Genomic DNA, 26,667 nt, shown 5'->3' with positions numbered 1-26,667 from the left:
TGTTATTGGTGAGAAATAACCTATCATCAATGGGGGTCTTTCTAACAGGCGATATACCTGAATCCGGGACCCTGTACGATAATATCAAAGCATTATGGTCACTGTCAACACGTGAGATGACCTCAAAGTCCTTGACCCTATGCGAGGACCTACACTCGACCATAATATAGTCTATTTGGGAAGCCTGGTCAGTTCTATTGAAAGTGGGCTTACTCTGCCTATCCGAGGGAGTATGGCTATTACAGGCCCTCAAGGAGTGATTCAAGAAAATGGCATTAGTTTGTAAAACTAGGGGAGACCAAGATTTAACTGGACAGGTTTGGGGATCAGGTATAGCCCACTGTAGGTCCTCCTCATTGGTGATAGCATCATGCAAGCCTGAAAGGGGTTCGAAGTGGCAATTTAGATCTCCCCCCACTATCAGTCCTGAATTGGATGGCACCTTCGGGATGAAGAGATTTAACTCCTCAAGAGTTTTAGATTCCTGGGCCAGGGTTACAGGTCGGGAATAGATATTAATAATTGCAAGTCTCAGTTTGGATGGAAATGTAAGCAATTACCAATTGAATATCTTGGGTGTAGCTGTTCAAGGTAGTCGGATAACAGCCCACATGAGAGGCTACCCAAATGGATAATCCACCGGACGGCCTTCCCTCCCCCTTGTGGTAGCTGGTATGCTAAAAGTAACAAAGCCCACCCTTGCGCAGTCCTCTCTTGCCCATGTCTCCTGGAACAAGCAGGCATCGAACTGGTCAATAAAAAAACCCCATTCAGAGAAGAGAGCTTGCCCTTGATGCCAGCCAAAGTCCAGGATAAAATCTTCAGGTCTCCACCAAGACTAGATGTTCCATCCGATGGTCTAAGGGCGATTTCAGATATCATTTGGGAATTAAGAGACTTTATAGTATCAGTAGGGAGATTAATGGGGGTAGTTAGTGTAATCTCCTTTGGGAAGGAAAGAAATTGGCATGCCACGGCTCCAGGTCTAGGGGTGAACCGGTTACATGTCCCTGATTCTGGATTCAAAACAATCGAGGATGATCCCTGCTGGTTCCCCAAAGTTATTGACACATTTCCTTCCTGGTTTTCCTTAATGGTCTTGCCATAGCCCATGACTTCTGTGGTTGATGGTCAATCAACATCTTCCAAGGGTCCATAGCAATTGTTCACTGGCAGGTCATAAGGCAGAGGCCTGTTAGTAAAATGTCTATGGGTCAGATGTTGTCCCTCCCCCCTCTGGTTAGTATGGCCTAAGAGAGTCATTGGCCTCTCATGATTGGCACAGTTATAGTAAAAATGATCAAGAGGGAGCATTTTCACTCCTGTATGAGTCTCAGTGGAAGCACTTCTATTGTTGAGTAGGGGGCATAATATCTGGGGGGTTTTTAAATTGACAATCACACAGTCGCCCACAGTGTTTTTTTTAGTGGGTCCCACCCAATCCACTCTTCGTACCATCAACATTTCCCCTGCCCTCTCATAGGGAAAGTGCCTGTGTGATGCTAGCCAAAACAAGCTCTTGTTCCTAAATTCCAGCTGCGACTCCCTCTGCAAAGCATTTAGGGGAGGGACCCAATGTAGAACAACTACATGAGGTAACGATTGTGGGGGGAGATTTATAGTTGGCAAGACAGCATCACCCTTACCCCCTATTTCTTTATTCCTTACATCCCACTCCTCCCCTATGCTTGCAGGTTTGGGGAGGGTAGGGCAGGCCGATGGGAGGCAGCTCTCTATGACAGCAAGAGCTGAGCTCTGTGAGCTATTTCTAATCCGGTCATGCTCACGCTGTGTAACCAAGGACTGTAAAATGTTACTAGGGCCTTGGCTAGTAGACTGTCTTATGATGGTACTTTGACTGCTGTCGGTCATAGGTTTGTTTGTGGGATCCCCAGAGCTTGCATTAGGGCTTTTAGTTGGTCCTCCCCCATTTGCTCCTTGAGTTTTATCGAGAGGAGCGGGTTGCTTTTTGCCTCGTTTTTGCCATGGCTGTCAATAGTTTCAATTGCTCAACTAGTGGAGCAACCTCTTGCCTGATCAGGTCGCCAAGTTGGGACAGGAGGTCAGCTATTAGTAACTGTGCCCAGGCTGGATACTTAGTTGCAGCACTCGGGATAGTAGGGCTCTCAATTATGAGGTCCCGATCAGTGGGAGCTTCCTTTCTTGGATCACACCCCGTTCTTGCCTTCTTATTTGTAGTCACCCTCCCAGCTGACTGTTTGTGCTTCCCCTTTTTGCGTGTGGCCATACCCTTATTTGGCGGTAATGTTAAATCCAAATCAGGGTTCCCATGCGGTGGGGGTGACATTGTCTCGACTTCAGGGGTTATCAGGGTACCAGACAAATTAGTTGCGCTAGGTAGATCTAGATTGGGCGGACAGAGCTCCGGGGTGATTGAGTGCCGTCTTTCTGTCCGTTGAATCTCAGAGGTAACAACACCTAAAGCCCTTTGCAGTATTTTATCAATTGATGTCACTGGCGGTGGCGTGGATATAACAGATTGACCCCGGACTGCATTTTTCTTCGGAATACAGGTAGGTTTCCCCATTTTGAAGCTTTAATTATTTATATGAAACGCCCCTTGACCTTGTTGCTTAGCAAGTACAGTTCTAAGTTATGATACAGTTCAGTAAACACAGACACTACTCACAGCAATTTAGATAGTCCAAATTATAGGTCCCCAGGGGTAGATGAGTCTATGCCCATCAATACTTGGATCAAAAGATAACTGCACACTCTACGGTGATATTTGTAAAATATAAGTTAGTTTCAAGTCCCCGAGAAAAAAATGAACTACTTGCTGTTTGGATGGAATGAGGTTGTAGTCCAGCAATAGCTTCCAGAGGGATAGTCTTTGCATGAGTGATGTCTAATGAAAGAGCCAGGGTGGGTGGCCCTGCCCTGCCTCTTCCTGTCACGGACCGGCGCGGGACGAGCCCGCCCTTGGCCCGGGCTAAAAGCGCCCGGGCAAGTCCGTGTGCGTCCCACGCCGCGGGGGCCCCCAAGTGATTTTATGGTGCCTCCTGGCGCTGGTGGTCTGACGAGATGGTGGGCGTGGCAAGAGGGACTCTGGGAATTGGAGTCTCCTTTGCACTGGCGGAAACCCACAGGCAGGACGCGGCAGATGGGGCAGCCCCCCCCCGGACTGTTTGGGCAGTAGAAACGAGCGTTGCAGTCCCCCGGGACTGTCAGCAGAAGGCAGGTAGCTGTGCTGACACAGTAGCTTCTTGGGCGTCCCGCGCCGTGGGGCCCCCAGAGTGATTTTATGGCGCCTCCTGGCGCTGGTGGGCTGACGTGATGGTGGGCGTGGCAAGAGGGACTCTGGGAATTGGAGTCTCCTCTGCACTGGCGGCAACCCACAGGCTGGACGCGATGGATGGTGCAGCCCCCCCAGGACTGTTTGGGCAGTAGAAACAAGCGTTGCAGTCCCCCCGGGACTGTCAGCAGAAGGCAGGTAGGCTGTGCTGAGACAGTAGCTTCTCGGGCGTCCATCGCCACGGGGGGCCCCCGAGTGATTTTATGGCACCTCCTGGTGCTGGTGGGCATGGCAAGAGGGACTCTGGGAATTGGAGTCTCCTCTGCACTGGCGGCAACCCACAGGCAGGATGCGGTGGATGGTGCAGCCCCTCCCCGGGACTGTTTGGGCAGTAGAAACGAGCGTTGCAGTCCCCCCGGGACTGTCAGCAGAAGGCAGGTAAGCTGTGCTGAGACAGTAGCTTCTTGGGCGTCCCGCACCTTGGGGGCCCCAGAGTGATTTTATGGTGCCTCCTGGCGCTGGTGGGCTGACGTGATGGTGGGCGTGGCAAGAGGGACTCTGGGAATTAGAGTCTCCTCTGCACTGGCGGCAACCCACATGCAGGACGCGATGGATGGTGCAGCCCCCCCGGGACTGTTTGGGCAGTAGAAACGAGCGTTGCAGTCCCCCCGGGACTGTCAGCAGAAGGCAGGTAGGCTGTGCTGAGACAGTAGCTTCTCGGGCAATCCGCAATGTCCTTGCCCACTCCCGGCACATGTCTGGCTTGAAACAAATTATCATGCTCCAAACATTGCAGCATAAATACCCTCAACAACTTGAGATCTTAAGCATCCCTGGCTGACTGTCTGTTCACAACCTGAACTACCGACATATTGTCCACCTTAAAGATCACCTTCTTGTGTGCCAAATCCCGAGCCCATACTGTCACGACCACCACCAGTGGAAAGAGCTCCAGAAAAGCAATACTCCTCCACCCGTTCTTCCAATGTGTGGGCCATTCTACTGCGCACCACCTCTCTTGCCAGTAGAGTCCAAAACCTCCTGCCCCTGCCGCGTCTGAGAATATGGTGACATCCCATTCCCAATCCTCTGGGGTGGCCATGGGAATGCCATAAAACTGCTCCAAAAAGGTCAGCCACATGCGCAGGTCCTCTTTCGTGCCTGCCGGTAGGCACGTGGGATTGTGCGGCAGTGTTAAACGGCCAAAGACAACCCCAATCTTCTGCAAATAGTGCGCCCTGCCCGCACCACCCCTCATGCAAAATTTAAGTGTCCTAGCAGAGCCTGTACTTCCCTGACCACCACTTTCTGTTTGGCCAGCAAGCTGTTAATCAACAACAGCATATGCACCTTCTTGTCCCTTGGCAAATGGGCTTACATTGCCACTGAATCCAGTTCAATACCAAGAAATTACAACACTGTACTGGGACCCTGTGTCTTCTTTGGCACCAGGGGCACACCCAGGTAGCCCATGAGCTCTTTAAAACTAGCCAGCTGCTGCTGACAGTCCGCAGAACCGGGCAGTCCCACGAGGAAAAAGTCATCCAGGTAGTGTGTCACCGTCTCTTTACCGGTGTGCCATGAAAAAACCCACTGGAGGAATGTACTGAAATGCTCAAACAAGGCACAAGATATGGAACAGCCCATTGGCAGTGCTTTGTCCACGAAAATTGACCCTTCAAACTGTATACCCAGCAACTGATAATCCTCCGGGTGTACTGGGAGCAATCGAAATGCCGACTTTATGTCGCATTTTGCCATGAGGGTGCCCGTCCTTACCGTTGCGACCAACTCCAGTGCCATGGCTACTGATGAGTAGGACACGGACGACAGCTCGCCCACTCTGAAATCATTAAATGACGCCCCCTCTGGCCATGACAAGTGTTCAATCAACCTGTATTGCCCCGGTTCCTTCTTTGGCACCACTCCAATTGGGGAGATGATCAAGTCCCGGATGGGGCTATTCCTGAAAGGGCCTGCCATACACCCTTCTTGGACTTCTTTAAACAATTTGTCCCGCACCATCGGACCGTGCGTTTTGGCAGATTTCATATTCTCAGCCCACCTAGCAGTCCTCGGACCCTCATAGCCCAGCCGGAACCCCTCCTGAAAACCCCGTTGCAACAGTACTGCATCCTCAGTCCGTGGATATGATGCCAAAAATTCCTCCCGACAGCCCTGTTTAATGGGAGTATGAGCCTTTGCCCAAAGTCCCTTGTCCTCCTCTTTCCCCCTACCCCCGTTGGTTGCTGCCTAGCCAGGTTGGACTGCTAACCATGTCCACTGCCGCCCGTCCCACCGCTTTGCACCACGGGATGCCTTCCTGCACACTTCTAGCATTCGTGCCGAAACTTGCAGTATTGCCTTGCGCACATACCCTTGTTAAAGTCCCAGCACGCTCCCACTGTGCCTCCGTTGCTGTTCCCTGCAGACCCCACCCCTGTGGATGGGGCAGTTCGGAGAGGGGCAAGGAATGAGAGGAAGACAACTTGTCATGTATATCGTTTTCCCGAACTTGGCCCCTCCCATGATTTGCTAGTATAGGTCCAAGTCTATCTCCCCCCAGGCCAACTGATCCCGAAACTCCTCATCGTAATGCGACCACACGTACCCTCCGTATGTGACCTGTGCCTGCCTAATCACGTCCTTGTATTTAAACAATGCCACAGACCTATCGGGGTACTTCTCACAGTACACACTGGCAGAAATCAGAAAAGCCGCCGGACAATTCTCATGGTCGTGGGCACCTTCAGCCTCTTGGCCAACTCTAATTCCTCTTCTTTGGACCCTTCTTCGCTGTAAGCTCTCTATGTAACAGCTTCAGCATGTCCACGTATTCGCCCTTAAATATTTTCACTTTGGTGGCCAACATAAGGTGAGCCCCCAATGGCTTAGTGATCCCCTTGTACAGCAACTTTTTTGCAGGAATGTTGTGACTCTCCTCCTCCCCCCCCCGGACACCCCTCCGTTGTCCTTTCCCTTCACTGAGGCTACCCCCGATGACCCCGCCGCTTGCCCTTCAGAGGCACCGGGTGCCGTAGTCCCTTCGCTCTTACCCACGCCCTGTCGCGGCGACTCTGTCCCCTCACCCGTGTCTTTCACATACGCCCCCTTTCTCAATCGTACCTCACCCTCCTCCCCCCTAAGCATCCTGCGGTTCCACACCTGACTACCCCCATTCCACCTTCTTCTTCACCCTCCAGTCCCCCTCCTCCCACGTGTGCTTTTGTGCCTTACCTGGCGTCAAGGTTGGCGTCCTGAATGGATCCCACCGTCTAACCAGTTGGGAAGTAGCCTTTGCCCTGATAACTACTATATATATGCTGCACTGTCGATGAGGCATTGCAGCTGCCATCCATTCCATTTCCGTGCAGGCTATCCCGTTCCTGTCCCTTCCCTTATGCCTGATTAAAGCCTGTTAGACTCAGATACCTCGAATCCTGTCTCTTATTTATTGAGCTATCTGTTTTATTCAATGTATTCAAAAATAGTACCGGTAATTAATTAATTATTTACCACATCAAGTCCTGCCGCGCGGTGCCCGGCCCGGCCTGGCTCTGCCTGCCTGTCTGCCAAGAGTATGTTATGCTTCTAGTTATCAGTTCAGCTCCTCGTCTTTGCATTCCTTAGCTACTGAACCGTATAAACAGCTTCAGCTATAGTCTAGTCTTTATGTCTCCATGCAAGAGAATTACTGTATTAATATTCATAGAAGATTCATAGCACACGCATTACACGAAGAATATATGCATGCACCAGTCTTAGTGTCAAGTAGCCTTTGCCCTGATAACTTTTAGATTCTATCAACATGTACTCCAAACACAAGATACCAGATATGCCATAGGTACATGTCGTCTTGACCCTGCAGACTTTAGTCTCCTCTTCTAGTGCAGAAGTCATAGCCCCCAGTTCTTCCTAGTCACACGTCATAGCCCGTTTGCGCGCACCACTAGGTTAAAGGTCCCAGCTGCTCAGGTAGCCCCCTCCATGTTTCCGCCCCATTTATGACACTTCTGTGACGTCTACATCACATGTCCATGTACACGCCTTCTTGTTACACCCATTTTGTTCTTATCTTTCGCGACTGCTACGAGTTACGCCTACTGCTACGCCTATTGTATGCAATGTAATGTAATGTATTATACTATATATATGCTGCACTGTCGATGAGGCATTGCAGCTGCCATCCATTCCATTTCCGTGCAGGCTATCCCGTTCCTGTCCCTTCCCTTATGCCTGATTAAAGCCTGTTAGACTCAGATACCTCGAATCCTGTCTCTTATTTATTGAGCTATCTGTTTTATTCAATGTATTCAAAAATAGTACCGGTAATTAATTATTTATTTATTTATTTATATTACCACATAATGGCGCCCGAATAGGGACTTGCCCTTTCCCCACGCGCCGGCGAAGCCACGCAGCCACGCAGCCACGCAGGCCCCCTGACCCTCTGCAGCCGTGACGGAACCATACCGTAAATAAATAATTAAATAAATAATTAATAAATAATTAATTACCGGTACTATTTTTGAATACATTGAATAAAACAGATAGCTCAATAAATAAGAGACAGGATTCGAGGTATCTGAGTCTAACAGGCTTTAATCAGGCATAAGGGAAGGGACAGGAACGGGATAGCCTGCACGGAAATGGAATGGATGGCAGCTGCAATGCCTCATCGACAGTGCAGCATATATATAGTATAATACATTACATTACATTGCATACAATAGGCGTAGCAGTAGGCGTAACTCGTAGCAGTCGCGAAAGATAAGAACAAAATGGGTGTAACAAGAAGGCGTGTACATGGACATGTGATGTAGACGTCACAGAAGTGTCATAAATGGGGCGGAAACATGGAGGGGGCTACCTGAGCAGCTGGGACCTTTAACCTAGTGGTGCGCGCAAACGGGCTATGACGTGTGACTAGGAAGAACTGGGGGCTATGACTTCTGCACTAGAAGAGGAGACTAAAGTCTGCAGGGTCAAGACGACATGTACCTATGGCATATCTGGTATCTTGTGTTTGGAGTACATGTTGATAGAATCTAAAAGTTATCAGGGCAAAGGCTACTTGACACTAAGACTGGTGCATGCATATATTCTTCGTGTAATGCGTGTGCTATGAATCTTCTATGAATATTAATACAGTAATTCTCTTGCATGGAGACATAAAGACTAGACTATAGCTGAAGCTGTTTATACGGTTCAGTAGCTAAGGAATGCAAAGACGAGGAGCTGAACTGATAACTAGAAGCATAACATACTCTTGGCAGACAGGCAGGCAGAGCCAGGCCGGGCCGGGTACCGCGCGGCAGGAAGTAAGTGAAGGGTCAGGGATGCAGGTGGGGGCTGTATCACTCCTCGGAGTGGGTTCAGAAGACTGGAGCTTGAATCTGGCGTCCGGGCCCTTTTGAGGCCTAGAAACGGGGACAATGCGGTGAATTAACGTGCACACTGTAAAACATGGCAACATAGGCCTAATACTCGTTGCTTTCACGAGAACTGGAAACTGACATACTAGAGTTGGACACAACTGTAATTGCGTCTTTAATCGATCATAGGGGGATACATGCATATCGATCATGCACATATAACATAGGATGGGGAACACGTAGGCACATATAACATGGCAAAATTTACTTTTCCACATTCCCTCCTTGTGCCCTACGTTTCCATCAGGAAACATCAATATTCATGATACCATCTATCTGTTCATATAGCATCATTTGCTCGTCTCGAATTGTCTTGGAACGGGACTTAGGACTAGGAATACAGGATGTAGCACACAAGCCACAAATCGCAGGGCCACATTGTAAACAGAGGCAGCAACTGAATATGATCATTACTGCTATACCTATAAATGACAATACTTTCCATCCCCAGGCAGATATGATACTCCAGAGCCAACCGGACCATGTCCAGGTGCCTGGATCTTGGTGTAACTGATGGGCAATTTTATGAAGTCTGGTTATAGCTGAATATACAGACGGTGCGTTATTAGGAATGAAAATGCAGCAACTAGATCCGATGACTCTACAAGCTCCTCCTCTATCGGCCAGTATGACGTCAAGGACGAGACGATTTTGGAGCACGACAAATCTAATGGCAGATTGCTCTTCGGTTAAATTACCTAGAGCGGAAGTAGTCTCATTCACTACTGCTTCAAGGGTTCTGGTTAACCTACGTATTAACTTACTATTCTGGACCGGACCTATGAAGAAAAAGAAACCTTTATTGAAGTCTTGATATTGTTCTAGAGCAGTTTCAGTTTGATCGATAATTGGGGACTCAGTCTCCCTTCTATGTCTAACGTGTACTAGATGTGTGTCTCTGTGATAATCAGATGGGGCTAGAAAAACTGGTGGCAGTAGGAAGGCAATATAACATGTTCCATCCCAATCGAGGGGCAGACGTATATATGCGGTCTGACCACAAACAAAATAAGAATGACGTGAGGCTTTGAAAATAGATTTCCCACTGTCACTATACTCGACCACAGTAGTACAATCACTATGTCCTACATGTGCGGAACCATTCTTTCTGACACATAATTCGCCTTTGACTGGTAGTACTGAAATAGCAGGTAAATCTGGAGTAGTATCGGACTGAACATTCAGAACCATAAAATTCGAGGAATAATTACCTAAATCATATACTTCATTTTCTAGATCTAACCCTGTTCTATGGGAAAGACCTTGCTTGTCTGGGAAACATGTTCTATTCAGAAGGGACATATCAGTTAGGGATGACGTTAACGTGGACCATGCTCCACACGAACCATTGTGTGAAAACGGATAAGGAAAAAGTGGCAGAACTCCCTTCGGTGTCTGGAAAGGGGGAAGTCGACCACACACCCAACAATTAGTGGCATTGCTGGTCTGGTGTGAATAGTGTAACATTCTGATAAATGTGTTATTACGCATAGCAAGACGATAGGATAACTCGTGAGGAGGCAGGTCACTAAATGTGTGCTCTACTGTAACATTAGGAAACATATGTACATGTGAAATAGGAAAACATAAATGAAAAGCATAACTTATGCAGGTAACCATAAGACTCAGAAACATAAAAAATAACAGAGTAACGATGCATCTACTGCAAATATTCTTTTGATAGCTTATTCTCTTAGAGTTTTGACTAACTCTCTCACTATGTGGGTCTGTCTCATACATGTCAGGAACCTGTCTAACCGCTTCACCCGAGAGGGACTTAAACAATTAAACTGTCTGACTTGCTAGACCTCAACTTGGCTTTATACTCCTGCTGCGGAGTTTTCTCTAACAGGGGAAGTTTAGAGTCTGTGTCTGGGCAGTCTTTGAGAACGGGGCAGTCTTTGATAAATGTCTTTGGTCGTAATCCATGGAATTTCTTGATGTGGCTGGTATGTACCCAGCCCTTGCGTCCCTCGAGCTTGACGGCAGTCCTTGTTGTTAATAACACCAACTTGGGCTCCTTCCAGCGGGGCTCCAGCGGACTTGAACGATCAAAATTTCTCACGAGAACGAAGTCGCCTGGTATGACTTCGTGCGGTTTCACTTCGGTGTTGTCTGGAAAAGCAGCGGCGACCTGTGAACGACAAGAGTGTAGGGCAGACATCAAGGAAGCTAGGTAATCTGTCAGCATATTACTGGAAACGTCTGTAATCTTTCGGGGCATAGGTGTACCCCACATATTTGGAGGACGGCCGAATACGACCTCGTACGGGGACAGACCTGATCTGGAGTGTGCAACCATTCTCATATAAAAAAGGGCAACTGGCAGTGCTACCAACCAATCTACACCTTTCTCTGTGCATACTTTGGCGATGCGTATTTTCAATGTCTGATTATGTCTCTCAACTAGACCAGCTGCTTCGGGGTGGCGTACACAGTGGAACTTCCACTGGTACCCTAACAGAAGGGATACTTGTTTCATGAGTTCAGAGGAGAATGGCTGGCCGTTATCTGAATACACGACCCTTGGCAAACCATAGCGGGGGAAAAACTCACGAACCAACTGCCTGGCAGTGGTCGCGGCAGTGTAATCTGGAACTGGATATGCTTCTGTCCATCTGGACAAAGCGCATACAACTACGAGGACATACTTGAAACCTCGACATCGCTCCATCTGAATATAATCCATCTGGAGGACTTCAAAAGGGTGGTCAGGAGGATGGAATCCACCTTGTTCCACCGGGACACTTTTACCTGGGTTGAACTGACAACATATCATGCAGGTACGTACTTTCTGTTTGGCGGCTGCTCGTAAATGCTTGTTGAACCAAATGTTCTGGATACTGTCTAACATGGCCTTTTCTCCTAGGTGTACTGGACTATGTGCGGTATTAATAATGACTTGAACCATTGAGTCGGGGAGAAACCATGTGGCTTTTCCCTTCGTCAACCATCCCTGATCTGTCTGGACCCCTCCTTGTTCGGACCATTTCTTGATTTCATCAGAGGTAGCATGTGACTGGATATCTAGTACATCTTGTGTAGGGTCCTTAACTGTCATACAAGTAGTCTGTTCTGGAATGTGTGTCGGTGTCTTGTTAACTGGAATATCTGGAGTCTGAGCTGTAAGCTTGGCTGTACGATCTGCCAGGTCGTTACCCTGGGAAATGATGTCAGTAACTTTCGTATGTGCTTTGCACTTCATAATGGCAATAGCTGTCGGTAAATGTATTGCATCTAACAGAGCTTGAATGAGGAGACCATGCTGAATCTTAGTTCCATGAGAAGTCATGAAACCTCTCTCTTGCCAGAGCACTCCAAAGTCGTGTACGACTCCGAATGCATAACGTGAATCTGTGTATATGTTAACTTTCAGGTTCTTGGCACGTATGCAGGCTTGGGTCAGAGCAACTAGCTCTGCTGCTTGAGCAGACAGGGTATCAATACGGTGTGTTTCTATAACTTCGGTTTCAGTAGTCACTGCATACGCGGCTACTAGTTCTCCTGTACTTGTTCTCATACATGAACCATCCACATAAAGTGTCAGGTCAGGATCAGGTAATGCAATATCTGTCAAGTCTTGTCTTGGCTTTGTCATGGTGTTAACAACTTCCACACAGTCATGTGTGGCAGGACTTGAAGTAACTGACGGTAACAATGTAGCGGGATTTAAAACGTTGTAGCGTCTGATTTCTATGTGTGGCTGGAACAGTGTCAGTTCATAACCTGTTAAACGTGCAATTGTCAAGTGCTGAGTCTGTGTTCGGTTTAAAAGAACTTCCACGGAGTGTGGAACTTGTACTGTCAGGGAGTGTCCTAACACTATGGAATCACTTTGTCTGATAGCTAGAGCCGTGGCTGCAACTGACTTGAGGCACGCAGGCAGAGCCTGGGCTACTGGATCTAATGTGCTAGAAAAATAAGCACAGGGCTTGTATTGTCCTGCTTGATCTTGTGTGAGAACAGATAATGCAGTACCATCACGTTCAGTAACAAAAAGTGTAAAAGGCTTACTGTAGTTTGGTGTTGCTAGAACAGGTGCATTACATAAAGCTTTCTTTAATTCATTAAAAACAAGTGTATGTTCCTGGGTCCAAGGGAGGACAGTCGATACGGCTGCCTCCTGTGTCGTTAACTGTATCAGTGGCTTGGCTAGAAATGCATACTGGGGAATCCATTGTCTGCAGTAAGAAGTGAGGCCGATAAAAGCTCGTACCTCCTTCTGTGTCTTGGGCTGTGGAAGACGTGCTATTAACTGGATACGGTCAGGTGTCAACTGCCTACCCCTCTTGGACAGTAAGTGTCCCAAGTAGACCACTTGCTGGACACAGAACTGAAGCTTTGAAGGGGACACCGTGTGCCCCATCTCGGCCAGGAAATACAAGACTGTCAGTGACGCACGTTCGCAGTCACGTTCAGAACGGGCTGTAATTAGTAGATCATCGACATACTGGAGCAGGGCAGTGTCAGTTGGCATGTGAATATTGTCTAGTTGTCTCTTAAGTGCTTGACTGTAAATGCTAGGACTTTCTGTGAAACCTTGAGGAGCTCGTGTAAATTTATAGCTTCTTCCATTTAAACAGAATCCGAAAAGAAACTGGCTGTCTGGATGAATGGGGACACTAAAGAATGCGTTCTTGAGATCAATAACTGTAAAGAACGTGGCTTCAGAATCAATGGCAGTCAAGAGTGAGGAAATATCTGGGACTACTGGGTACTGGGGTATGATACATTTATTAAGTTCTCGAAGGTCAATCACTAATCGATACACTGGAGGTGCATTTGGATCAGTACGTTTCAGGACTGGAATGATAGGAGAATTACATACATTGGAGTCAGTTTCTACAACCACTCCTTGAAAAATAAGCTCGTCAATAATTTTAGATAAGGCTGCTACAGCCTCAGGTGGCAATTTGTACTGTCTGATTCGTGGTAAAACAACACCTTGTTTCAGAGTGACACGATGGGGTGTGATATGCATACAACCTACATCAGTTGGACCTTGCGCCCATAAATGCTGTGGTACAATCAATAATCTTGGATCAAAATCACGTAATACATAATGACCTTTAAAATCTCGCAGGAACAGTCTTACTCCCTCTGGGGAGCAACAAATTATGGCACCTAATTCTTTCAGTGTCTTAATGCCTAATAAATTTTCTGGACATGACTTCGTAAGTAACAAATCAGTAGTTCGGGACAGTGGACCAACTTCTAGAGTAACTGGTTTCGATATTTCATTAACAATAGGCTTTCCTGAAAATCCAAGGGAAACATTTCTAGAGCCTGAGAGCGGAGCCCCTGGAACCTCGTCTGACTGATGGTAGTCCTACTTGCCCCTGTATCAATCAGAAACTTTCTGTCTTTCCCTAATACTTGACTATGTACATAGGGACCCTCTTGATCTACAGGAATCTCGATGAGAGGCAAGCCAACCTCCCTCTCTAGGCTGTTTCATGAATACGGCTGATAATCTGGATACTCTGACTGTGCATACTGGTACATCTGCTGTGTAACGTGCTGTGTTGCAGCTATAGGCTGCGGTACTGTAACTGTCTGTTGTGCGTTCTGCGGTGGCTGGGAAGTCTGTGAAACTTGTTCTTGTCTAGGCGGACGCGGTCTCTCTTTAGTCTTACCAGTAGCTATGTTATGTTTCAGAACTGCACATTCGTTTATAAAATGACCTGGCTGTTTACAATAATTGCATGTCCCTTTAACGGGAGCTGTAGGATGACTGGCTTGATTCGGACCCCTCTTCTGACTGTCTTGTGGAACAGACTGTGCAACTAATACTTTCATTTTCGTGTCTTTCATACGTCTTCTTTCATGTTCCTGCTCTTCCCTGATTCTGTTCTGGTGATACTGGAGCATCTGGAGCATCTGTGACGGAGTATTAGCTTGCCAAGAACTCTCGACTTTCAGTATTCGATTTTTAACTTGTGGACTTGAATTCTCGACTAGTTTGGTAACAAAAAGATGTGGATACGATTCACTACTTGTTTTCAGACCACTATTAATAATGAAACATTTCTCGAATCTAGAATAAAAGTCACTAGTATCTTCATCTTGTTTCTGTTTACAGGCTGAGATGGCATCCCAGTCTTCCTTTTTCGTGGCTAGTAATCTTGGCAAGACTTGTATTAACAGTTCGGGCAAAGCTTTAGCTTTATCCCCAAGACCGGTACCTGGTACTCGTGTATTATCTTCGGCTTCTAATGCGTACCAATCAATCTTATTCTCTCCCACCTCCCATTCTTTTTCTTTAAGTTTTTCATATATGCCCGCAGGCAACAAGACCTTTAACATTTTAATGATATCAGGATACGTGTATTCTCCCATACGGAGCATGTCTTTTAGTTCACGGTGGAACCCTGCTGGATCTTTATCATGACAGGGGATTAACTTCTTCATTTCTAAGAGTTCTATTTTCGTGATGGGGGTGTAAACAAATACTCGTTCTAGAGCACCCCCCGTTGTCCTAACTGGATGTACTTCTCGTAACGGATTCTGTCTATCTATGTAGAATGACTTCCTTACTGGGGGTGGAACGGGAACAAAATGCGGAGTCAGGAACATACTGTATTTGTGGCGCTGTTCTAAAATGACATTAATTAAATCGGTACCTAGACCTTTCCATCTGTACTGGAGTAACTCGTTCAATACATCATGTAAAGGACCTGGATCAGAATGCTGAACCTCATACAGTGTGATGAGGTGCTGGATCATATACATACCCACCAGACGTTGCTCGGCTGGGGGCAGTTTCAGGAACATTTGTGCCACGATTTCATCTGGAAACGTGGTAGAATCACTAGTCCATCGGACTGCTGATCGGGCTAGTTCTTGTTCATGCATGGTATTAAGTTCACTATAACCTATTCGTGATTTCAGAATTTTATCGGTAGCTTGGAATACTTGCTCAAGAGAACATTGTTCTGGCACTGGAGGAGGAAAACTTTTCTTGTAATCTGGACGTGAATGTCTGTCGGAAAGTCTAGTTCTACCTACATACGCTATTCTGTCGGGATTCTCGCTGTCTACCTCTTCACTTGAAGAGTCATTCTCTTTCTCGGCTATTTTCCTTGCTTTCTCTTTTTCGTGTATGTCTAGAATTTCCTTACGGATTTTCCTGTACATAGCGTCTATACAATTCTGTGTCTTGTGTTTTCCCTCGGCTATATTATCACTCCACTTTGTCAGGACTTTCATCTTATCTTTATCTTTCTCAGGATAGTCTTGTTCTCTTATTAAACAGTTAATCAAAAACTGTAAAATCAGATGTTGAGTCTCGACTTTTCTGTGTGCCATAGCTTCGTGAATACTTTCTGGATCCTCCCCTGTACGGATAAAACGATATATTCTATCTAGATGGTCCTTCATGTCTGGCAGAGTAACCAAAAAGGTGGTAACTCGTCGTAAACGTACTGAATACAGTATCATGTAATCTTCACCTGGTACTGAATCATATACGCAATCAGTAAGGTATTTCTTGAGGGCTGCGTAAGTAGAGACTTTCGGTGTACGTTGTAACGCTGCTTCTCTCAGCGTCATTCGTTTCGTTTGAGGCGGGGTGGTAGGAGCGCCTCCCGCCGCCCCTCCTGGGCTAGAGTTGTCAGGTAATACCGGACGTGCGGGTGCTGGTAACGTGACTGGTAAAACGGGTGCATTTACTGTAGGCTGGGCCGGGGGTACATTAACTTGGTCCCCGGGACCAGTGGCTGGAGGAACAGGGATTACATTATTAACAGGGTGCTGAGGTTGAACAGGCGGAATATGATTTGCATATTCTGGAACTGTATCGTCCAAATAGGACGAAAGAAAAATTTCAGCTGCGGTCGGTTTATGACGTAGCTTAATCGGGACCAATGGTGGCGGAAAATTACTGGATGCTTCCGGGGTTGCCTTCGGCAAGCCCTCGGCAAGAAGAGGATACATGCCTTTAATAAGGGCATTTCTCTGTCTGTCTGACTGTTCTGCTCTAACTCGTTCACCTTCTTCTAGAAGTTCCCTTTCTTGGGCTTTTTCTGCGGATTCCCTACTTAATTCTGTTTTTCTGATTTCTTTTTCGGTTCTTCTATGAGATTCTTTGCGCCATAACTCGATGGCATCTTTCTGGGACTGTCGGGCTTTCTTTTTCCATAATGCCTCTTCTACTCGCATGATGCACTCGGCATCCCATGTACCTGATACAGGCCATCTATATTTCTCTTCTAGATCCTTGGTATAGTCGACCCATAAATCTAAATACAATATGGCACTTAAGCCATGCTTATGATACATAAAATGTCCTGGACTGTCCCTAGGCGGGACAGGAACTGATTTTTCGAGTAACCCTTTCCGGGTTCCTATCTGACGTAACTTGGAAAACAGAGGCATTCTAGACTTGAATCCAAACACAATACAATACACGATAAACACAGTAATGAATAGCAAAACAAATCACTCATACCACGACATTGAAAACACATTAAATAACATTAATAACAGTTTGAACAGAATATTACCTGGTACATTTAAAACATAATACTCGGACTTCTCGAGAACAGACTTACTAGAATTACTGGATGCACTGCTAAAACAGTACAGAACATACCGGTCCCATAAAGAGACACGTCAGGACCCGTATCCACCTAAGTGAATACTTCGGACTGGATCTGTGTACCCAAACCCATCGGACCAGAGACAAATTAATTGACCCTGTCTAGATACTACCCCAGCAACGGTACTCACCGGGCAGCAAGAACGGAAGGCCTCGGACTGGACTGGACTGCTACGACGTCGGACTACGAACTTCGGACTTCAGTTACAGGTGGGCCTCCGGATACCTCGGACCTTGTACTCTCGGCTTGGGCTCTGGTCGGGACTCGCCGCATTCCTCACCGCCTCGTCTGGATGCTGGACCGCAGTCTCCGTCTCCTCCGTGGGCCTGAGGGATACTTGAAGCAGAAATATCTGCACGTGCACGGTATGGTTCCGTCACGGCTGCAGAGGGTCAGGGGGCCTGCGTGGCTTCGCCGGCGCGTGGGGAAAGGGCAAGTCCCTATTCGGGCGCCATTATGTGGTAAATAAATAATTAATTACCGGTACTATTTTTGAATACATTGAATAAAACAGATAGCTCAATAAATAAGAGACAGGATTCGAGGTATCTGAGTCTAACAGGCTTTAATCAGGCATAAGGGAAGGGACAGGAACGGGATAGCCTGCACGGAAATGGAATGGATGGCAGCTGCAATGCCTCATCGACAGTGCAGCATATATATAGTATAATACATTACATTACATTGCATACAATAGGCGTAGCAGTAGGCGTAACTCGTAGCAGTCGCGAAAGATAAGAACAAAATGGGTGTAACAAGAAGGCGTGTACATGGACATGTGATGTAGACGTCACAGAAGTGTCATAAATGGGGCGGAAACATGGAGGGGGCTACCTGAGCAGCTGGGACCTTTAACCTAGTGGTGCGCGCAAACGGGCTATGACGTGTGACTAGGAAGAACTGGGGGCTATGACTTCTGCACTAGAAGAGGAAACTAAAGTCTGCAGGGTCAAGACGACATGTACCTATGGCATATCTGGTATCTTGTGTTTGGAGTACATGTTGATAGAATCTAAAAGTTATCAGGGCAAAGGCTACTTGACACTAAGACTGGTGCATGCATATATTCTTCGTGTAATGCGTGTGCTATGTATCTTCTATGAATATTAATACAGTAATTCTCTTGCATGGAGACATAAAGACTAGACTAAAGCTGAAGCTGTTTATACGGTTCAGTAGCTAAGGAATGCAAAGACGAGGAGCTGAACTGATAACTAGAAGCATAACATACTCTTGGCAGACAGGCAGGCAGAGCCAGGCCGGGCCGGGCACCGCGCGGCAGGAAGTAAGTGAAGGGTCAGGGATGCAGGTGGGGGCTGTATCACTCCTCGGAGTGGGTTCAGAAGACTGGAGCTTGAATCTGGCGTCCGGGCCCTTTTGAGGCCTAGAAACGGGGACAATGCGGTGAATTAACGTGCACACTGTAAAACATGGCAACATAGGCCTAATACTCGTTGCTTTCACGAGAACTGGAAACTGACATACTAGAGTTGGACACAACTGTAATTGCGTCTTTAATCGATCATAGGGGGATACATGCATATCGATCATGCACATATAACATAGGATGGGGAACACGTAGGCACATATAACATGGCAAAATTTACTTTTCCACAGAGGGGCTGCCACGCTATCCGCCTTGTTCCGCCTGACCGGACCGCTCTGGAAAAGACTAGACTCTTCATTACCTACATGCCCCCTCCCATCAACCTGTCTTCCCCTTCTTCTACAATTTCCCCTTCTTCAACACTCTCCTCGTCATAATCCAACAGCAATGGGCCGTCCACCTCGGACTCCAGCCCAGACACTTAGCACGTTCCTTGTCTGCGCAGCTTGGCAATGGGCTGCCCTCCATGTACTCCAGCCTGCTCAGGCTGCTCACTCCCTGCAAGAGCGTAGTAGCTCCCCTAAGTCAATGCTCCCTTTCCGCTGCCCTGCATGCATATTCCTTGGTTCCCGCGATTTGCTACATGAAACCTGGGCCTGTTCCCTTGGGGCCGCATCGACCCACCGGGGTTGGGACACCGGAGACCGGTCGCCCTCCTCCTGCAATCCACTTCTTGCACGTCCATCGTTGGAGCACGACCACCCGTAGGAGGCATAGCTGGCCCATCCTCTCGGTGGGGTGGAGCTGCATGCAACTTTCCCGAGTACCTCACCTGCGAAAAAGAAGTGGAGTCCGACATGCCGGGGTTAGTCCTGCCCTCCGACCCCACAAACCCAAAGTCCCTGAACCAGCGCCCATCAGCTACGACCCGAGCCCGACGCACAGAAGGAATACCCCCTGCCGCACTGGAGTGCCCCCTGTGCCCACGACACCCCCATCTGGCCGGTGCACCCCAAACCCTCCCCCCAGGAACCCCCCCGTCCTCCCCATCACTCCACTCCAAAGAATCCACCACCCTCCTGCCCACACCGCCTTCCCAGGCCTGGCCGGCCTGTGACGAGCCCCCTTGGCCCCCAACTCCCTCCCACACTCCTCCCTGTCACCGGGGCTCCCCACCACCCCCCCTTTCCGACCACCTGTTCTTAAGCCCCATCTCCAGCCGTCCCCCTATCTCCAGGGATGGCATTGGTCCCCATCTCGGCCCCACTTTTACGCTCCTTCCCGGACCCCAACCAGTGCCACCCCCGACCCCTCCTCACTACCGGACCTGCAGCTGGACCCCAGCCTGGTGTCCCTTGGACGTGCACCCACCATTCAACCCGTCCGGCCACCCTCCCCCCATGCACCCCCAGGTGCTATTGGCCCTTGACACTGCCACTCGGCCCCCCTGCATGCCCAGTACTGCCCCCCCAGCATCGTCCCCCTCCTCGCTGCTCTCTACCAGTAGGGGGGAAGACTGGCCACTGCCCTGTGTAGTGGGGGCGGCCCCCCACTGCCCTGTTTTGTCCCCAACTTGCTTGCTACCAATGGGGCCCTCCAGTCCCTGCCCAAAACTCAAGCGCAGGCCGCATTGCTGTGCCCCGCCACGTGTCTTATTCGAGGGCGCGGCCGCCTTAGCTGTGCGGCCGCGCCCCCCTGCCTTATTCCTGCACCGCTTATGGGCACGCGGCAGTGAACACGCTAACACCGCCGCCGCGACCCCGCTCGCTGCCCGCCTAGGAGATCTCACCTCTATAGCGGCCCACAGCATGTCTGTGCCGCCCGCTTCCACCAAGAGGCATAGCGCCTCAGTTACCCGGGGATCCTCAACCAGAGCGGCAGACATCGCTGCAACTACGTAAGCACCAAATTAAAAAACACGACGGCACGGCGCCCAAATAAACACACGTCGCGCTGTCAAGGAGAGACCAACTGGCCGCCAAGCTAAACAAAATTGCCCCCCAGCCCACCACCCAGCCGCTGTCGTGTCACTACCACCAAAATGGTGGCCAGTGACGCAAAATGTCCGGCTAAATAGCCCCCCCAAAACTAGCACAATTGCAGCCGAACACTTGGGCTCTGGCTGCACCCCGGCCCTAAATCCCCCGGGAGGGGCAGGCCTCCCGCTGGTCGGCCGCCCCACCCCAAAAGCCCTATTATCCTACCCGGTTATTGAACGAAGGTATTTTACAACTCAATTAAAGGAACAATGTATGCAGATAGTGACTGCCAAAAATGGTAACTTTCCTTTTGTTGTGATAACATTTCTCTTCTGTCATGGCTGTGTTGGAAGTTTTAAATTGTCAAGGTAAAATAAAGGCTGATTTTTTGCTTTATGGTAAAAGTGGAAACAAAAACTTAGATGATATAGATATAAAATAAGGGAAGATGAGGAGAACATATCTTGAATAATGTGAATAGTTGAATATGGTTTATGAAGGGAGTAACTGTGGCCTACGGTCTAGAGCTGCCGACCTTGGAATTGGTGCTACGGGCTGGAATACCTGCCTTTCAACATCCCATGATTCTCGACTCATTACTTCATTTGATACCTCAAAAGATAAAAAAAAGTGTCATTGGTTCTATTATGAAGCGCTCTAATGCCCTTGCACTAGCTAGGGTCGTGAAAAAAAATATAATAACTGGAGTGAAACTAGTGTGCATTTTGGAATGTAAGTGGCTACTAGTCCACCACCCAAACGGCACAGCCGTGGCCTGAGCAGAAACATGACCAAAATATGGGAAAGGTAAGAAGAGAACAGTGTCAGTATCAGTACGTGGTTTCCAAACCCTGGTCCATTGCAGTAATCACGCTAAGCAGAGAACTTGACCGAATGTTAACGCCAACAACATAGTAAATGAAGGTCCTCGTACTTTTTCACTCCAGCAAGCTCCTCCTCAAATGATCTTCGCAAAGCCTGTAAAAATATCGGATGTTGTCTGGAGAGAAAATTGTGCACAATCACTTTTGTCAGAGGTTTGGTGAAAAGCTGAGAAAAATTATCAGAAAGTTCGTCAAAGGAAAATGTCCTATATAGGGTTCTCTATCAGAGCACCTCAGTTCTAAAACACAGCCCCTTAAAAGGCAGTGCTACCTTACAAACCTGCTAGATGTTTTACTACCACAGTGGTTCCTAACCTTTTGACTTTCTTGGACCTCCACTGAATCACTACTGGAAGCCGGGAACCTGACCAAAGCACATTTTTTTTTGGGGGGGGCATTTATAGTGCGCGTAGCTACCCGTAGGCACCCCAGCGCTGAAGGAGTACAAAGGGAGAAATGAGGGGAGGTCTATATGAACAGACAGGTCTTCAGTTGTTTGCGGAATTTAAGATGGTCAGGTTCACTCCGTAGGTGTAGTGGGAGGGCGTTCCATAGTTTGGAGATGTTGAATGAGAAGAGCCTTCCTCCGCTTCTGGCCTTTATTATTCTGGGAATAGTTGCAAGGTGGAGCTCGTTGGAGCGAAGTGACCCATTGGCTCTGTATGGGATAATCGTGTCCCTGATAATTAGGGGTCCGTGTTTGTTTAGGGATTTGTGTGCTATGCAGAGGGCTTTGAAGTTTATTCTCTGCTGGACTGGTAGCCAATGAAGACGGTGTAGAGCTGGCTTTGCTGAGCAGCGAGCGGGGGTATTGGTGAGCAGCCTTGCGGCCCAGTTCTGTGTAACCTGTAGCTTGGAAGTGACTTCTTTGGGGGCACCTAAGTTTAGGGCATTGCCATAATCCAATCTAGACAGGATGAGGGCCTGAGTGACTAATCTTTTTGCAAGCGGGGGGAAGAGGGGGATGATTTTCCGGATAATTCTGAGCAGGCCATAACATGAGGCAGCTGACTTTCTTGCCTGTGTTTTGAAGGTGAGGTTCTTGTCTAGCCATATTCCTAAGCTTTTTATTTCTGTTTTGGGAGTGGGCAGTGATCCCATTGAGAGTGGCCAGAGCGTGTTTAGATCGATGCTCGAACGGTCGCCCAATATCATGAGCTCCGTCTTCTCTCCGTTGAGTTTCAGATGGGATAGACTCATCCATTTTACTACTTCCTCCAGGCAAGATTGGAGGTCCTTAACTTGTTGGCAGGGGTGGCTCAAGGCTACGACCAATTGCGTGTCATCAGCATAGGTCACCACGTGGATTCCAAGTGGGGACACTATCTCTGCCAGGGAGGCCATATAAACTTTAAAAAGGGTGGGGCTGAGTGAGGAACCCCGTGGCACTCCACACCCTAATGGCAAATTTTGCGAAGTATGGTTGTCTTGGAAGACCTGGAAGGACCTGCCCTCAAGAAAGGACTGCAGCCATTTTAGCGCTGTTCCGGACACTCCTGCCCTCTTGATATGGTGGACCAGGAGAGGGTGATTGACCGTGTCGAATGCCGCGCTAAGGTCCAGGAGAATGAGTGCGGCTGTGCCTCCTGCGTCCAAGATTTTTCTTGTTTCCTCCACCACTGATAATATAGCAGTTTCCATCTCCTGGCCGGGCTGGAAACCGGTTTGAGAGGGGTGGAGGGCGCCATTATTATCAAGAAATGCTGAAAGGGCGTGATTGGTGTGTTTTTCTGTTATTTTACTGATGCATGGCAGTAGAGAAATGGGTCGGAAGTTGGCCAAATCTGTGGGGTCTAGATTAGGTTTTTTCAGCAGGGCGCGGACCATTGCTTTTTTTCCACTCAGTGGGAACCGTACCAGAGTTGAGGGAGGTATTAATTAGTTCAGTAGCCAAAGGGGCAATGGCGGGTCTAGCCAGTGACAGGATATTGGGGGGAGCAGGGTCTCGGGGCGAGCCACTTTTTAATGAGGATAGTAGGGTGAGGAAGGAATCATGAGTTAAAGGAGGGAACAACCTAAGTTCTGGTTTTTCAGGTTGTGGCCCCTCATTTATTTATTCGTGAGGGTTAATCAGGACTTTTTGAGGAAGATGATTGAGGATGTTCTGGATTTTAGAGTGAAAGAAATTTGCCAATTCAGTGCATTGGTGGTCAGAGGAGTCTGGGGTTGCTGGAGGGTCAGGGTTCTTCATTAGTTTAGTGGCGATATGGAAAATTTCTCGGGGGGAGTTGCTTACCGCTAGGATCTTTCCCTCGTAGAAGGAGGATTGTGCAGTTTTAATTTCCGATTTGTAGTGGCGAAGGGTCGATTTATATTCTAGTTTTTTTGTGAGGGAGAAGTCTCTTCTCCATCTTCTCTCTGCTTTTTTGCAAAGCTGCCATAGGGTACGCAGATTAGGTGTGTACCATAGAGAGCGGTGGGAGCCCCTTTTTCTTTGGGCCGATACTTTAGGGAACACCAGATTGAGAGAACCCTCGATCCAGTTGTGGAAGTTTTTGTTGTTTATCGTGGGCTCCGTGGTGGGGCTGGGTTGTGATCTGTTCAATTCTTGTATCCATTTCTCTACAGGTAATTTGGACCAGGGTCGAATTAAAGAGCGTGGTGGGGGGGGGGAGCAGGGTATTGTATGGGGGTGTGTCCAGAGAAGAGGGATTATGAAATGGTCAGTCCATGGAAGGGGGGTGCTTGTGCCCAACCAGATTTCCGAGGTTAGAAAAGATTGGGTCGAGAAGGTGGCCTTTTCCATGGGTGGGGAGTAAGACCTTTTGAAGAAGTTGGAAGGTTGCCAAGTCCTGGGCTATTTCTGTGGCGAGTGAGGCTAAGGGGTCATTAAAGTCTAGGTTAAAATCCCCCAGAAGGCTAAAGTTAGCCGTACGACTAGCGAGGGTCCCAACTGTTTCTAGTAATGACTTTGCAAACTGTCCTGGAGTTCCTGGGGGACGATAGACAAGAATGCCAGTAAGTGTGAGGGAGGGGGTAAAATTTATCACAAAATGGGTGTTTTCACAATCTGATAGCGGGCTGTCAATCAAACGACAGGTTAGGTGATCTTTATATATGATAGCAATTCCTCCCCCCTTTCCTGACCCTCTATCTACTCTTTGGATGGAGTAGCCTGGAGGTAGGGCTTGGACTATGTCTGGGTCTGAACAGGTGTTCAGCCACGTTTCTGTAAGAAAGAGTACTTCAGGGTCCTCTTCGCTTAGCAGAATTGAGATTTTAGTTCTGTGTTTAGGCAGGGATCTGTAGTTGAGCAAGAATATTTTGTAAATTGTGTTACAACGCGGAGGAGGGGCCAGAGGAGAGGGAATCTCAAAATGACAGTGTGGGCATCTGTTTTGAGAGCTTTGGATTGATATAGAATGCGAGCATTGTTGCTCAGGCGGTCTATTCATGGTTTTCAGCAAAGTACTGGAATACTTGTACCGGTAGTGGGATGTGGGAGCAGGGGTTCTGGCCCCTGGGCCCGTTTGGGTGCGGTCGGGCGCAGACGGGCTTGCCTTTGGCGAGCCTTCGGCGCACCAGCAGCGCGTCCGCTGCACATTTGAAATGCATCTGTATTTATGTGGATATGAGTTGGGCACTAGACCGCCAACTCACGTTCCACCGGAAGTGTGTCGGGCCAGGTCTCCCTCCACACAAACGAGACTTCTCGGGGTGGACCGGGGAGGGTGCCCTTCGTCTAAGCAGGTGAGTAATATTCAAATATGCCAGGAGTTAAAAACTAGTAATCAGTTTTTAAAAACAGTGACGAATGAGGCAAGTACAATTTTTAAAATGCAGGAGGCGCCGGCAGAGTTTACACAGCGTTATTTAGCGGTTATCAGATTCACTCACGCGTGCACAAGCAGGTGAGCAGAGTGACGGTGTGCCCTTCGTCATGCACCTCAATTCAGTCTTCGTATCTCTTTCTATTTCTACTACTTGTACCTCAAATAATACACAGAAATACAGAAACAAGTATGCATCAAAGTAATACAAAAATTATGAAATTGTTTGTTTAATTCACAATCAAAAACATACAAAATCTAAATTTTAATTTTAATGGGCGGTAAGAGTTTTTCAAAATCTGTTTTTATTTCTAAAAGATGAAGCAATATGGTACACTTTCATATCACTTTGTCTTTTTTGCATCTGATGTTGCTCACTTTTTGTCAGGGCATACCAGTGCTTCAGTTGAGGCCACCAAGCGTCCATTTTAGAGTATGTTTACTGTGCTGATACTGTTCCTATGTATGAAACAAATGATGGTGATTTCAATTTTAGCCGCCGGTTTCACATTCGTAAACATTGCCAGAGCAATTTCAAAGTTTCTATTGTATATTTTTCTTTTTTCATATATATATTTTATTATTCTGCTAATTCATTTTCGAAACGGTCATGGACCCCCTGAAAGGTACTGTGGGCCTCCAGGTGTCCATGGACCAAAGATTAAAAACCGCTGATCGCTAAGAAATGGAGATGGTGTATCTGTGAATTGTTTGCAGAATTCCTTCTGGGCTATATGATAGTCTTTAGGTCCCTCAAATGTGCACTTCAAGCAAAACAGCCCTGGAGAATGTGGGAAGTCAGCAGTGGACACTCTGCTAGGTAATTAATGTTCACACAAGTGAAGTAACTTCTAGTAGGTTTGATGACGAAAGTCCAATGTTGGTTACAAGTTAACTATACTACACGGCATCCCCCCAGGGGCAGTGTTGACACCTGCTCGACCCATCCTCATCTAAGTTCTCCTGTCTCTGGTGAAACACCTATACCTTTTATATATTTCAAACACACCACAAACCATAACATAACTGTGCAAGACACAGGCAAGGGACTAGGTGAAACAGGACACATCACATTTTAGCCACCTTGGTTTCAAAATTGTTAAGTAAGGGGCATAGAAACCCTCCAGATTTTAATGCTGAGAATTTCCAGCTCATGCTGTGAAAATCACAATAACCATATTGTTGTATATGTTTTCCATAGCAAGAAATTAACAAAAACAAGTTTATAAATGTAAGAGCTGGTAATTCACTGCCCCGATCTCAGATTAGTGCAAAAATGAGCTCTGAAGCTGATGCTCTGGTAGACGCTGGTCTGTGTCTGCTGGATCTTCAGAGACAGAAGGAAGGTGGTGGAATAGAGGATATTTGTGTCTGCTGTTTTTTTTCCTCTCTTCTCTCTCCTTTCTTGGTTTTACT

This window comes from Lissotriton helveticus, chromosome 5_1 (assembly GCF_964261635.1).
Source record: "Lissotriton helveticus chromosome 5_1, aLisHel1.1, whole genome shotgun sequence".
Taxonomy (NCBI): domain Eukaryota; kingdom Metazoa; phylum Chordata; class Amphibia; order Caudata; family Salamandridae; genus Lissotriton; species Lissotriton helveticus.
The sequence above is the reverse complement of the archived record's forward strand: the minus strand, read 5'-3'. Positions refer to the sequence as shown.